At 45.3% G+C, this 14,923-nt stretch overlaps 6 non-coding genes across 6 annotated transcripts; all 6 read right to left on the bottom strand.

Moving 5' to 3' along the window:
• Positions 1-2,397: 2,397 nt before the first annotated feature.
• On the bottom strand, positions 2,398-2,469 carry TRNAC-GCA (transfer RNA cysteine (anticodon GCA)). Its single transcript has one exon. It is a non-coding gene; the product is annotated as a tRNA-Cys (tRNA).
• Positions 2,470-4,272: 1,803 nt separating this feature from the next.
• Positions 4,273-4,344, bottom strand: TRNAC-ACA (transfer RNA cysteine (anticodon ACA)). The gene has a single exon. It is a non-coding gene; the product is annotated as a tRNA-Cys (tRNA).
• A 178-nt stretch (positions 4,345-4,522) lies between these two features.
• Positions 4,523-4,594, bottom strand: TRNAC-GCA (transfer RNA cysteine (anticodon GCA)). The gene has a single exon. It is a non-coding gene; the product is annotated as a tRNA-Cys (tRNA).
• Positions 4,595-11,713: 7,119 nt separating this feature from the next.
• TRNAC-GCA (transfer RNA cysteine (anticodon GCA)) lies at positions 11,714-11,785 on the bottom strand. The gene has a single exon. It is a non-coding gene; the product is annotated as a tRNA-Cys (tRNA).
• A 2,907-nt stretch (positions 11,786-14,692) lies between these two features.
• TRNAC-GCA (transfer RNA cysteine (anticodon GCA)) lies at positions 14,693-14,764 on the bottom strand. The gene has a single exon. It is a non-coding gene; the product is annotated as a tRNA-Cys (tRNA).
• A 58-nt stretch (positions 14,765-14,822) lies between these two features.
• On the bottom strand, positions 14,823-14,894 carry TRNAC-GCA (transfer RNA cysteine (anticodon GCA)). The gene has a single exon. It is a non-coding gene; the product is annotated as a tRNA-Cys (tRNA).
• Between the last annotated feature and the right edge of the window lie 29 nt (positions 14,895-14,923).

Raw genomic sequence — 14,923 nt, 5'->3', positions numbered from 1 at the left:
GGAATGATCCGTGCTGTTACAGGGGGAACTCGGGTTTGAACCAAGGACCTCTCGATCTGCAGTCGAATGCGAGTTATCCCTCCTTGTTCCTAGCCGTAATGTCGATTTAACTAAAATAAACGGAATGATCCGTGCTGTTACAGGGGGAACTCGGGTTTGAACCAAGGACCTCTCAATCTGCAGTCGAATGCGAGTTATCTCTCCTTGTTCCTAGCCGTAATGTCGATTTAACTAAAATAATTGGAATGATCCGTGCTGTTACAGGGGGAACTCGGGTTTGAACCAAGGACCTCTCGATCTACAGTCGAATGCGAGTTATCCCTCCTTGTTCCTAGCCGTAATGTCGATTGAACTAAAATAAAAAGAATGATCAGTGCTGTTACAGGGGGAACTCGGTTTGAACCAAGAACCTCTCGATCTGCAATCGAATGCTCTACCACTTAACTATTCCCCCTTGTTAAAGGCCGTAATGTCGATTTAACTAAAATAAACGGAATGATCCGTGCTACTACAGGGAGAACTCGGGTTTGATACAAGGACCTCTCGATCTGAAGTCGAATGCTCTACCACTGAGCTATTCCCCCTTGTTCAGAGCCGTAATGTCGATTTAACTAAAATAAACGGAATGATCCGTGCTACTACAGGGGGAACTCCGGTTGGAAAGAAGGGCCTCTCGATCTGCAGTCGAATGCTCTACCACTGAGCTATTCCCCCTTGTTCAAGGCCCCAAAGTCGATTTAACTAAAATAAACGGAATGATCCGTGCTGTTACAGGGGGAACTCGGGTTTGAACCAAGGACCTCTCGATCTACAGTCGAATGCGAGCTATCCCTCCTTGTTCCTAGCCGTAATGTCGATTTAACTAAAATAAACGGAATGATCCGTGCTGTTACAGGGGGAACTCGGGTTTGAACCAAGGACCTCTCAATCTGCAGTCGAATGCGAGTTATCCCTCCTTGTTCCTAGCCGTAATGTCGATTTAACTAAAATAATTGGAATGATCCGTGCTGTTACAGGGGGAACTCGGGTTTGAACCAAGAATCTCTCGATCTGCAGTCGAATGCGAGCTATATCTCCTTGTTCATAGCCGTAATGTCGATTTAACTAAAATAAAAAGAATGATCAGTGCTGTTACAGGGGGAACTCGGTTTGAACCAAGGACCTCTCGATCTGCAATCGAATGCTCTACCACTTAACTATTCCCCCTTGTTAAAGGCCGTAATGTCGATTTAACTAAAATAAACGGAATGATCCGTGCTACTACAGGGAGAACTCGGGTTTGATACAAGGACCTCTCGATCTGCAGTCGAATGCTCTACCACTGAGCTATTCCCCCTTGTTCAGAGCCGTAATGTCGATTTAACTAAAATAAACGGAATGATCCGTGCTACTACAGGGGGAACTCCGGTTGGAAAGAAGGGCCTCTCGATCTGCAGTCGAATGCTCTACCACTGAGCTATTCCCCCTTGTTCAAGGCCCCAAAGTCGATTTAACTAAAATAAACGGAATGATCCGTGCTGTTACAGGGGGAACTCGGGTTTGAACCAAGGACCTCTCGATCTGCAGTCGAATGCGAGTTATCCCTCCTTGTTCCTAGCCGTAATGTCGATTTAACTAAAATAAACGGAATGATCCGTGCTGTTACAGGGGGAACTCGGGTTTGAACCAAGGACCTCTCAATCTGCAGTCGAATGCGAGTTATCTCTCCTTGTTCCTAGCCGTAATGTCGATTTAACTAAAATAATTGGAATGATCCGTGCTGTTACAGGGGGAACTCGGGTTTGAACCAAGGACCTCTCGATCTACAGTCGAATGCGAGTTATCCCTCCTTGTTCCTAGCCGTAATGTCGATTGAACTAAAATAAAAAGAATGATCAGTGCTGTTACAGGGGGAACTCGGTTTGAACCAAGAACCTCTCGATCTGCAATCGAATGCTCTACCACTTAACTATTCCCCCTTGTTAAAGGCCGTAATGTCGATTTAACTAAAATAAACGGAATGATCCGTGCTACTACAGGGAGAACTCGGGTTTGATACAAGGACCTCTCGATCTGAAGTCGAATGCTCTACCACTGAGCTATTCCCCCTTGTTCAGAGCCGTAATGTCGATTTAACTAAAATAAACGGAATGATCCGTGCTACTACAGGGGGAACTCCGGTTGGAAAGAAGGGCCTCTCGATCTGCAGTCGAATGCTCTACCACTGAGCTATTCCCCCTTGTTCAAGGCCCCAAAGTCGATTTAACTAAAATAAACGGAATGATCCGTGCTGTTACAGGGGGAACTCGGGTTTGAACCAAGGACCTCTCGATCTACAGTCGAATGCGAGCTATCCCTCCTTGTTCCTAGCCGTAATGTCGATTTAACTAAAATAAACGGAATGATCCGTGCTGTTACAGGGGGAACTCGGGTTTGAACCAAGGACCTCTCGATCTGCAGTCGAATGCTCTACCACTGAGCTATTCCCCTTGTTCATAGTCGTAATGTCATTTTAAATAAAATAAAATGAATGATCCGTGCTGTTACAGGGGGAACTCGGGTTTGAACCAAGAACCTCTCGATCTGCAGTCGAATGCGAGCTATATCTCCTTGTTCATAGCCGTAATGTCGATTTAACTAAAATAAAAAGAATGATCAGTGCTGTTACAGGGGGAACTCGGTTTGAACCAAGGACCTCTCGATCTGCAATCGAATGCTCTACCACTTAACTATTCCCCCTTGTTAAAGGCCGTAATGTCGATTTAACTAAAATAAACGGAATGATCCGTGCTACTACAGGGAGAACTCGGGTTTGATACAAGGACCTCTCGATCTGCAGTCGAATGCTCTACCACTGAGCTATTCCCCCTTGTTCAGAGCCGTAATGTCGATTTAACTAAAATAAACGGAATCATCCGTGCTGTTACAGGGGGAACTCGGGTTTGAACCAAGGACCTCTCGATCTACAGTCGAATGCGAGTTATCCCTCCTTGTTCCTAGCCGTAATGTCGATTTAACTAAAATAAAGGGAATAATCCGTGCTGTTACAGGGGGAACTCGGGTTTGAACCAAAGACCTCTCGATCTGCAGTCGAAGGCTCTACCACTGAGCTATTCCCCCTTGTTCAAGGCCGTAATGTCGATTTAACTAAAATAAACGGAATGATCCGTGCTGTTACAGGGGGAACTCGGGTTTGAACCAAGGACCTCTCAATCTGCAGTCGAATGCGAGTTATCCCTCCTTGTTCCTAGCCGTTATGTCGATTTAACTAAAATAATTGGAATGATCCGTGCTGTTACAGCGGGAACTCGGGTTTGAACCAAAGACCTCTCGATCTACAGTCGAATGCGAGTTATCCCTCCTTGTTCCTAGCCGTAATGTCGATTTAACTAAAATAAAGGGAATAATCCGTGCTGTTACAGGGGGAACTCGGGTTTGAACCAAAGACCTCTCGATCTACAGTCGAATGCGAGTTATCCCTCCTTGTTCCTAGCCGTAATGTCGATTTAACTAAAATAAAGGGAATAATCCGTGCTGTTACAGGGGGAACTCGGGTTTGAACCAAAGACCTCTCGATCTGCAGTCGAAGGCTCTACCACTGAGCTATTCCCCCTTGTTCAAGGCCGTAATGTCGATTTAACTAAAATAAACGGAATGATCCGTGCTGTTACAGGGGGAACTCGGGTTTGAACCAAGGACCTCTCAATCTGCAGTCGAATGCGAGTTATCCCTCCTTGTTCCTAGCCGTTATGTCGATTTAACTAAAATAATTGGAATGATCCGTGCTGTTACAGGGGGAACTCGGGTTTGAACCAAAGACCTCTCGATCTACAGTCGAATGCGAGTTATCCCTCCTTGTTCCTAGCCGTAATGTCGATTTAACTAAAATAAAGGGAATAATCCGTGCTGTTACAGGGGGAACTCGGGTTTGAACCAAAGACCTCTCGATATGCAGTCGAAGGCTCTACCACTGAGCTATTCCCCCTTGTTCAAGGCCGTAATGTCGATTTAACTAAAATAAACGGAATGATCCGTGCTGTTACAGGTGGAACTCGGGTTTGAACTAAGGACCTCTCGATCTGCAGTCGAATGCTCTACCACTGAGCTATTCCCCTTGTTCATAGTCGTAATGTCATTTTAAATAAAATAAACTGAATGATCCGTGCTGTTACAGGGGGAACTCGGGTTTGAACCAAGAACCTCTCGATCTGCAGTCGAATGCGAGCTATATCTCCTTGTTCCTAGCCGTAATGTCGATTTAACTAAAATAAAAAGAATGATCAGTGCTGTTACAGGGGGAACTCGAGTTTGAACCAAGGACCTCTCGATCTGTAGTCGAATGCTCTACCACTGAGCTATCCCCCTTGTTCATAGCCAAAATGTCGATTTAAATAAAATAAACGGAATGATCCGTGCTGTTACAGGGGGAACTCGGGTTTGAACCAAGGACCTTTCGATCTGCAGTCGAATGCGAGTTATCCCTCCTTGTTCCTAGCCGTAATGTCGATTTAACTAAAATAATTGGAATGATCCGTGCTGTTACAGGGGGAACTCGGGTTTGAACCAAGGACCTCTCGATCTGCAGTCGAATGCTCTACCACTGAGCTATTCCCCCTTGTTCATAGTCGTAATGTCGTTTTAAATAAAATAAACTGAATGATCCGTGCTGTTACAGGGGGAACTCGGGTTTGAACCAAGGACCTTTCGATCTGCAGTCGAATGCGAGTTGTCCCTCCTTGTTCCTAGCCGTAATGTCGATTTAACTAAAATAATTGGAATGATCCGTGCTGTTACAGGGGGAACTCGGGTTTGAACCAAGAATCTCTCGATCTGCAGTCGAATGCGAGCTATATCTCCTTGTTCATAGCCGTAATGTCGATTTAACTAAAATAAAAAGAATGATCAGTGCTGTTACAGGGGGAACTCGGTTTGAACCAAGGACCTCTCGATCTGCAATCGAATGCTCTACCACTTAACTATTCCCCCTTGTTAAAGGCCGTAATGTCGATTTAACTAAAATAAACGGAATGATCCGTGCTACTACAGGGGGAACTCCGGTTGGAAAGAAGGACCTCTCGATCTGCAGTCGAATGCTCTACCACTGAGCTATTCCCCCTTGTTCAAGGCCCCAAAGTCGATTTAACTAAAATAAACGGAATGATCCGTGCTGTTACAGGGGGAACTCGGGTTTGAACCAAGGACCTCTCGATCTGCAGTCGAATGCGAGTTATCCCTCCTTGTTCCTAGCCGTTATGTCGATTTAACTAAAATAATTGGAATGATCCGTGCTGTTACAGGGGGAACTCGGGTTTGAACCAAGGACCTCTCGATCTGCAATCGAATGCTCTACCACTTAACTATTCCCCCTTGTTAAAGGCCGTAATGTCGATTTAACTAAAATAAACGGAATGATCCGTGCTACTACAGGGAGAACTCGGGTTTGATACAAGGACCTCTCGATCTGCAGTCGAATGCTCTACCACTGAGCTATTCCCCCTTGTTCAGAGCCGTAATGTCGATTTAACTAAAATAAACGGAATGATCCGTGCTGTTACAGGGGGAACTCGGGTTTGAACCAAGGACCTCTCAATCTGCAGTCGAATGCGAGTTATCCCTCCTTGTTCCTAGCCGTTATGTCGATTTAACTAAAATAATTGGAATGATCCGTGCTGTTACAGGGGGAACTCGGGTTTGAACCAAGGACCTCTCGATCTGCAATCGAATGCTCTACCACTTAACTATTCCCCCTTGTTAAAGGCCGTAATGTCGATTTAACTAAAATAAACGGAATGATCCGTGCTACTACAGGGAGAACTCGGGTTTGATACAAGGACCTCTCGATCTGCAGTCGAATGCTCTACCACTGAGCTATTCCCCCTTGTTCAGAGCCGTAATGTCGATTTAACTAAAATAAACGGAATGATCCGTGCTACTACAGGGGGAACTCAGGTTGGAAAGAAGGACCTCTCGATCTGCAGTCGAATGCTCTACCACTGAGCTATTCCCCCTTGTTCAAGGCCCCAAAGTCGATTTAACTAAAATAAACGGAATGATCCGTGCTGTTACAGGGGGAACTCGGGTTTGAACCAAGGACCTCTCGATCTGCAGTCGAATGCGAGTTATCCCTCCTTGTTCCTAGCCGTAATGTCGATTTAACTAAAATAAACGGAATGATCCGTGCTGTTACAGGGGGAACTCGGGTTTGAACCAAGGACCTCTCGATCTGCAGTCGAATGCGAGTTATCCCTCCTTGTTCCTAGCCGTAATGTCGATTTAACTAAAATAAACGGAATGATCCGTGCTGTTACAGGGGGAACTCGGGTTTGAACCAAGGACCTCTCAATCTGCAGTCGAATGCGAGTTATCCCTCCTTGTTCCTAGCCGTTATGTCGATTTAACTAAAATAATTGGAATGATCCGTGCTGTTACAGGGGGAACTCGGGTTTGAACCAAGGACCTCTCGATCTACAGTCGAATGCGAGTTATCCCTCCTTGTTCCTAGCCGTAATGTCGATTTAACTAAAATAAACGGAATGATCCGTGCTACTACAGGGGGAACTCCGGTTTGAAAGAAGGCCCTCTCGATCTGCAGTCGAATGCTCTACCACTGAGCTATTCCCCCTTGTTCAAGGCCCCAAAGTCGATTTAACTAAATTAAACGGAATGATCCGTGCTGTTACATGGGGAACTCGGGTTTGAACCAAGAACCTCTCGATCTGCAGTCGAATGCTCTACTACTGAGCTATTCCCCCTTGTTCAAGGCCCCAAAGTCGTTTTAACTAAAATAAACGGAATGATCCGTGCTGTTACAGGGGGAACTCGGGTTTGAACCAAGGATCTCTCGATCTGCAGTCGAATGCGAGTTATCCCTCCTTGTTCCTAGCCGTAATGTCGATTTAACTAAAATAAAGGGAATAATCCGTGCTGTTACAGGGGGAACTCGGGTTTGAACCAAGGACCTCTCGATCTGCAGTCGAATGCGAGTTATCCCTCCTTGTTCCTAGCCGTAATGTCGATTTAACTAAAATAAACGGAATGAACCGTGCTGTTACAGGGGGAACTCGGGTTTGAACCAAGGACCTCTCAATCTGCAGTCGAATGCGAGTTATCCCTCCTTGTTCCTAGCCGTAATGTCGATTTAACTAAAATAATTGGAATGATCCGTGCTGTTACAGGGGGAACTCGGGTTTGAACCAAGGACATCTCGATCTACAGTCGAATGCGAGTTATCCCTCCTTGTTCCTAGCCGTAATGTCGATTTAACTAAAATAAAGGGAATAATCCGTGCTGTTACAGGGGAAACTCGGGTTTGAACCAAGGACCTCTCGATCTGCAGTCGATTGCTCTACCACTGAGCTATTCTCCCTTGTTCAAGGCCGTAATGTCGATTTAACTAAAATAAACGGAATGATCCGTGCTGTTACAGGGGGAACTCGGGTTTGAACCAAGGACCTCTCGATCTGCAGTCGAATGCTCTACCACTGAGATATTCCCCTTGTTCATAGTCGTAATGTCGTTTTAAATAAAATAAACTGAATGATCCGTGCTGTTACAGGGGGAACTCGGGTTTGAACCAAGGACCTTTCGATCTGCAGTCGAATGCGAGTTGTCCCTCCTTGTTCCTAGCCGTAATGTCGATTTAACTAAAATAATTGGAATGATCCGTGCTGTTACAGGGGGAACTCGGGTTTGAACCAAGGACCTTTCGATCTGCAGTCGAATGCGAGTTATCCCTCCTTGTTCCTAGCCGTAATGTCGATTTAACTAAAATAATTGGAATGATCCGTGCTGTTACAGGGGGAACTCGGGTTTGAACCAAGAACCTCTCGATCTGCAGTCGAATGCTCTACCACTGAGCTATCCCCCTTGTTCATAACCGTAATTTCGATTTAACTAAAATAAACGGAATGATCCGTGCTGTTACAGGGGGAATTCGGGTTTGAACCAAGGATCTCTCGATCTGCAGTCGAATGCGAGTTATCCCGCCTTGTTCCTAGCCGTAATGTCGATTTAACTAAAATAAAGGGAATAATCCGTTTTGTTACAGGGGGAACTCGGGTTTGAACCAAGGACCTCTCGATCTGCAGTCGAATGCGAGTTATCCCTCCTTGTTCCTAGCCGTAATGTCGATTTAACTAAAATAAACGGAATGATCCGTGCTGTTACAGGGGGAACTCGGGTTTGAACCAAGGACCTCTCAATCAGCAGTCGAATGCGAGTTGTCCCTCCTTGTTCCTAGCCGTAATGTCGATTTAACTAAAATAATTGGAATGATCCGTGCTGTTACAGGGGGAACTCGGGTTTGAACCAAGTACCTCTCGATCTGCAGTCGAATGCGAGCTATATCACCTTGTTCATAGCCGTAATGTCGATTTAACTAAAATAAAAAGAATGATCAGTGCTGTTACAGGGGGAACTCGGTTTGAACCAAGGACCTCTCGATCTGCAATCGAATGCTCTACCACTTAACTATTCCCCCTTGTTAAAGGCCGTAATGTCGATTTAACTAAAATAAACGGAATGATCCGTGCTACTACAGGGAGAACTCGGGTTTGATACAAGGACCTCTCGATCTGCAGTCGAATGCTCTACCACTGAGCTATTCCCCCTTGTTCAAGGCCCCAAAGTCGATTTAACTAAAATAAACGGAATGATCCGTGCTGTTACAGGGGGAACTCGGGTTTGAACCAAGAACCTCTCGATCTGCAGTCGAATGCGAGCTATATCTCCTTGTTCCTAGACGTAATGTCGATTTAACTAAAATAAAAAGAATGATCAGTGCTGTTACAGGGGGAACTCGAGTTTGAACCAAGGACCTTTCGATCTGCAGTCGAATGCGAGTTATCCCTCCTTGTTCCTAGCCGTAATGTCGATTTAACTAAAATAATTGGAATGATCCGTGATGTTACAGGGGGAACTCGGGTTTGAACCAAGAACCTCTCGATCTGCAGTCTAATGCGAGCTATATCTCCTTGTTCCTAGCCGTAATGTCGATTTAAATAAAATAAACGGAATGATCCGTGCTGTTACAGGGGGAACTCGGGTTTGAACCAAGGACCTCTCAATCAGCAGTCGAATGCGAGTTGTCCCTCCTTGTTCCTAGCGGTAATGTCGATTTAACTAAAATAATTGGAATGATCCGTGCTGTTACAGGGGGAACTCGGGTTTGAACCAAGTACCTCTCGATCTGCAGTCGAATGCGAGCTATATCACCTTGTTCATAGCCGTAATGTCGATTTAACTAAAATAAAAAGAATGATCAGTGCTGTTACAGGGGGAACTCGGTTTGAACCAAGGACCTCTCGATCTGCAATCGAATGCTCTACCACTTAACTATTCCCCCTTGTTAAAGGCCGTAATGTCGATTTAACTAAAATAAACGGAATGATCCGTGCTACTACAGGGAGAACTCGGGTTTGATACAAGGACCTCTCGATCTGCAGTCGAATGCTCTACCACTGAGCTATTCCTCCTTGTTCAAAGCCGTAATGTCGATTTAACTAAAATAAACGGAATGATCCGTGCTACTACAGGGGGAACTCCGGTTTGAAAGAAGGACCTCTCGATCTGCAGTCGAATGCTCTACCACTGAGCTATTCCCCATTGTTCAAGGCCCCAAAGTCGATTTAACTAAAATAAACGGAATGATCCGTGCTGTTACAGGGGGAACTCGGGTTTGAACCAAGAACCTCTCGATCTGCAGTCGAATGCGAGCTATATCTCCTTGTTCCTAGCCGTAATGTCGATTTAACTAAAATAAAAAGAATGATCAGTGCTGTTACAGGGGGAACTCGAGTTTGAACCAAGGACCTTTCGATCTGCAGTCGAATGCGAGTTATCCCTCCTTGTTCCTAGCCGTAATGTCGATTTAACTAAAATAATTGGAATGATCCGTGCTGTTACAGGGGGAACTCGGGTTTGAACCAAGGACCTTTCGATCTGCAGTCGAATGCGAGTTATCCCTCCTTGTTCCTAGCCGTAATGTCGATTTAACTAAAATAATTGGAATGATCCGTGCTGTTACAGGGGGAACTCGGGTTTGAACCAAGGACCTCTCGATCTGCAGTCGAATGCTTTACCACTGAGCTATCCCCCTTGTTCATAACCGTAATTTCGATTTAACTAAAATAAACGGAATGATCCGTGCTGTTACAGGGGGAATTCGGGTTTGAACCAAGGATCTCTCGATCTGCAGTCGAATGCGAGTTATCCCTCCTTGTTCCTAGCCGTAATGTCGATTTAACTAAAATAAAGGGAATAATCCGTGCTGTTACAGGGGGAACTCGGGTTTGAACCAAGGACCTCTCGATCTGCAGTCGAATGCGAGTTATCCCTCCTTGTTCCTAGCCGTAATGTCGATTTAACTAAAATAAACGGAATGATCCGTGCTGTTACAGGGGGAACTCGGGTTTGAACCAAGGACCTCTCAATCAGCAGTCGAATGCGAGTTGTCCCTCCTTGTTCCTAGCCGTAATGTCGATTTAACTAAAATAATTGGAATGATCCGTGCTGTTACAGGGGGAACTCGGGTTTGAACCAAGAACCTCTCGATCTGCAGTCGAATGCGAGCTATATCTCCTTGTTCCTAGCCGTAATGTCGATTTAACTAAAATAAAAAGAATGATCAGTGCTGTTACAGGGGGAACTCGAGTTTGAACCAAGGACCTTTCGATCTGCAGTCGAATGCGAGTTATCCCTCCTTGTTCCTAGCCTTAATGTCGATTTAACTAAAATAATTGGAATGATCCGTGCTGTTACAGGGGGAACTCGGGTTTGAACCAAGAACCTCTCGATCTGCAGTCTAATGCGAGCTATATCTCCTTGTTCCTAGCCGTAATGTCGATTTAAATAAAATAAACGGAATGATCCGTGCTGTTACAGGGGGAACTCGGGTTTGAACCAAGGACCTTTCGATCTGCAGTCGAATGCGAGTTATCCCTCCTTGTTCCTAGCCGTAATGTCGATTTAACTAAAATAATTGGAATGATCCGTGCTGTTACAGGGGGAACTCGGGTTTGAACCAAGGACCTCTCGATCTGCAGTCGAATGCTTTACCACTGAGCTATCCCCCTTGTTCATAACCGTAATTTCGATTTAACTAAAATAAACGGAATGATCCGTGCTGTTACAGGGGGAATTCGGGTTTGAACCAAGGATCTCTCGATCTGCAGTCGAATGCGAGTTATCCCTCCTTGTTCCTAGCCGTAATGTCGATTTAACTAAAATAAAGGGAATAATCCGTGCTGTTACAGGGGGAACTCGGGTTTGAACCAAGGACCTCTCGATCTGCAGTCGAATGCGAGTTATCCCTCCTTGTTCCTAGCCGTAATGTCGATTTAACTAAAATAAACGGAATGATCCGTGCTGTTACAGGGGGAACTCGGGTTTGAACCAAGGACCTCTCAATCAGCAGTCGAATGCGAGTTGTCCCTCCTTGTTCCTAGCCGTAATGTCGATTTAACTAAAATAATTGGAATGATCCGTGCTGTTACAGGGGGAACTCGGGTTTGAACCAAGAACCTCTCGATCTGCAGTCGAATGCGAGCTATATCTCCTTGATCCTAGCCGTAATGTCGATTTAACTAAAATAAAAAGAATGATCAGTGCTGTTACAGGGGGAACTCGAGTTTGAACCAAGGACCTTTCGATCTGCAGTCGAATGCGAGTTATCCCTCCTTGTTCCTAGCCTTAATGTCGATTTAACTAAAATAATTGGAATGATCCGTGCTGTTACAGGGGGAACTCGGGTTTGAACCAAGGACCTCTCGATCTGCAGTCGAATGCTCTACCACTGAGCTATCCCCCTTGTTCATAACCGTAATTTCGATTTAACTAAAATAAACGGAATGATCCGTGCTGTTACAGGGGGAACTCGGGTTTGAACCAAGGACCTCTCGATCTGCAGTCGAATGCGAGTTATCCCTCCTTGTTCCTAGCCGTAATGTCGATTTAACTAAAATAAACGGAATGATCCGTGCTGTTACAGGGGGAACTCGGGTTTGAACCAAGGACCTCTCAATCAGCAGTCGAATGCGAGTTGTCCCTCCTTGTTCCTAGCCGTAATGTCGATTTAACTAAAATAATTGGAATGATCCGTGCTGTTACAGGGGGAACTCGGGTTTGAACCAAGAACCTCTCGATCTGCAGTCGAATGCGAGCTATATCACCTTGTTCATAGCCGTAATGTCGATTTAACTAAAATAAAAAGAATGATCAGTGCTGTTACAGGGGGAACTCGGTTTGAACCAAGGACCTCTCGATCTGCAATCGAATGCTCTACCACTTAACTATTCCCCCTTGTTAAAGGCCGTAATGTCGATTTAACTAAAATAAACGGAATGATCCGTGCTACTACAGGGAGAACTCGGGTTTGATACAAGGACCTCTCGATCTGCAGTCGAATGCTCTACCACTAAGCTATTCCCCCTTGTTCAAAGCCGTAATGTCGATTTAACTAAAATAAACGGAATGATCCGTGCTACTACAGGGGGAACTCCGGTTTGAAAGAAGGACCTCTCAATCTGCAGTCGAATGCTCTACCACTGAGCTATTCCCCCTTGTTCAAGGCCCCAAAGTCGATTTAACTAAAATAAACGGAATGATCCGTGCTGTTACAGGGGGAACTCGGGTTTGAACCAAGGACCTCTCGTTCTGCAGTCGAATGCTCTACCACTGAGCTATTCCCCCTTGTTCAAGGCCCCAAAGTCGTTTTAACTAAAATAAACGGAATGATCCGTGCTGTTACAGGGGAAACTCGGGTTTGAACCAAGGATCTCTCGATCTGCAGTCGAATGCGAGTTATCCATCCTTGTTCCTAGCCGTATTGTCGATTTAACTAAAATAAAGGGAATAATCTGTGCTGTTACAGGGGGAACTCGGGTTTGAACCAAGGACCTCTCGATCTGCAGTCGAATGCGAGTTATCCCTCCTTGTTCCTAGCCGTAATGTCGATTTAACTAAAATAAACGGAATGATCCGTGCTGTTACAGGGGGAACTCGGGTTTGAACCAAGGACATCTCGATCTACAGTCGAATGCGAGTTATCCCTCCTTGTTCCTAGCCGTAATGTCGATTTAACTAAAATAAAGGGAATAATCCGTGCTGTTACAGGGGGAACTCTGGTTTGAAACAAGGACCTCTCGATCTGCAGTCGAATGCTCTACCACTAAGCTATTCCCCCTTGTTCAAGGCCGTAATGTCGATTTAACTAAAATAAACGGAATGATCCGTGCTGTTACAGGGGGAACTCGGGTTTGAACCAAGGACCTCTCGATCTGCAGTCGAATGCTCTACCACTTAGCTATTCCCCTTGTTCATAGTCGTAATGTCGTTTTAAATAAAATAAACTGAATGATCCGTGCTGTTACAGGGGGAACTCGGGTTTGAACCAAGGACCTTTCGATCTGCAGTCGAATGCGAGTTGTCCCTCCTTGTTCCTAGCCGTAATGTCGATTTAACTAAAATAATTGGAATGATCCGTGCTGTTACAGGGGGAACTCGGGTTTGAACCAAGAACCTCTCGATCTGCAGTCGAATGCGAGCTATATCTCCTTGTTCCTAGCCGTAATGTCGATTTAACTAAAATAAAAAGAATGATCAGTGCTGTTACAGGGGGAACTCGAGTTTGAACCAAGGACCTTTCGATCTGCAGTCGAATGCGAGTTATCCCTCCTTGTTCCTAGCCGTAATGTCGATTTAACTAAAATAATTGGAATGATCCGTGCTGTTACAGGGGGAACTCGGGTTTGAACCAAGAACCTCTCGATCTGCAGTTGAATGCGAGCTATATCTCCTTGTTCCTAGCCGTAATGTCGATTTAAATAAAATAAACGGAATGATCCGTGCTGTTACAGGGGGAACTCGGGTTTGAACCACGGACCTTGCGATCTGCAGTCGAATGCGAGTTATCCCTCCTTGTTCCTAGCCGTAATGTCGATTTAACTAAAATAATTGGAATCATCCGTGCTGTTACAGGGGGAACTCGGGTTTGAACCAAGGACCTCTCTATCTGCAGTCGAATGCTCTACCACTGAGCTATCCCCCTTGTTCATAACCGTAATTTCGATTTAACTAAAATAAACGGAATGATCCGTGCTGTTACAGGGGGAACTCGGGTTTGAACCAAGGATCTCTCGATCTGCAGTCGAATGCGAGTTATCCCTCCTTGTTCCTAGCCGTAATGTCGATTTAACTAAAATAAAGGGAATAATCCGTGCTGTTACAGGGGGAACTCGGGTTTGAACCAAGGACCTCTCGATCTGCAGTCGAATGCGAGTTATCCCTCCTTGTTCCTAGCCGTAATGTCGATTTAACTAAAATAAACGGAATGATCCGTGCTGTTACAGGGGGAACTCGGGTTTGAACCAAGGACCTCTCAATCTGCAGTCGAATGCGAGTTGTCCCTCCTTGTTCCTAGCCGTAATGTCGATTTAACTAAAATAATTGGAATGATCCGTGCTGTTACAGGGGGAACTCGGGTTTGAACCAAGAACCTCTCGATCTGCTGTCGAATGCGAGCTATATCACCTTGTTCATAGCCGTATGGTCGATTTAATAAAATAAAAAGAATGATCAGTGCTGTTACATGGGGAACTCGGTTTGAACCAAGGACCTCTCGATCTGCAATCGAATGCTCTACCACTTAACTATTCCCCCTTGTTAAAGGCCGTAATGTCGATTTAACTAAAATAAACGGAATGATCCGTGCTGTTACAGGGGGAACTCGGGTTTGAACCAAGGACCTCTCGATCTGCAGTCGAATGCTCTACCACTGAGCTATTCCCCCTTGTTCAAAGCCCCAAAGTCGATTTAACTAAAATAAACGGAATGATCCGTGCTGTTACAGGGGGAACTCGGGTTTGAACCAAGGACCTCTCGATCTGCAGTCGAATGCTCTACCACTGAGCTATTTCCCCTTGTTCAAGGTCCCAAAGTCGTTTTAACT

Source organism: Phalangium opilio, unplaced genomic scaffold (genome assembly GCF_054372755.1).
Source record: "Phalangium opilio isolate 3A_F unplaced genomic scaffold, DU_Popi_V2 ptg000078l_1, whole genome shotgun sequence".
In the NCBI taxonomy this organism is placed as follows: domain Eukaryota; kingdom Metazoa; phylum Arthropoda; class Arachnida; order Opiliones; family Phalangiidae; genus Phalangium; species Phalangium opilio.
Note: the sequence above shows the minus strand (reverse complement) of the source record. Positions and strands in the feature narration are given on the sequence as shown.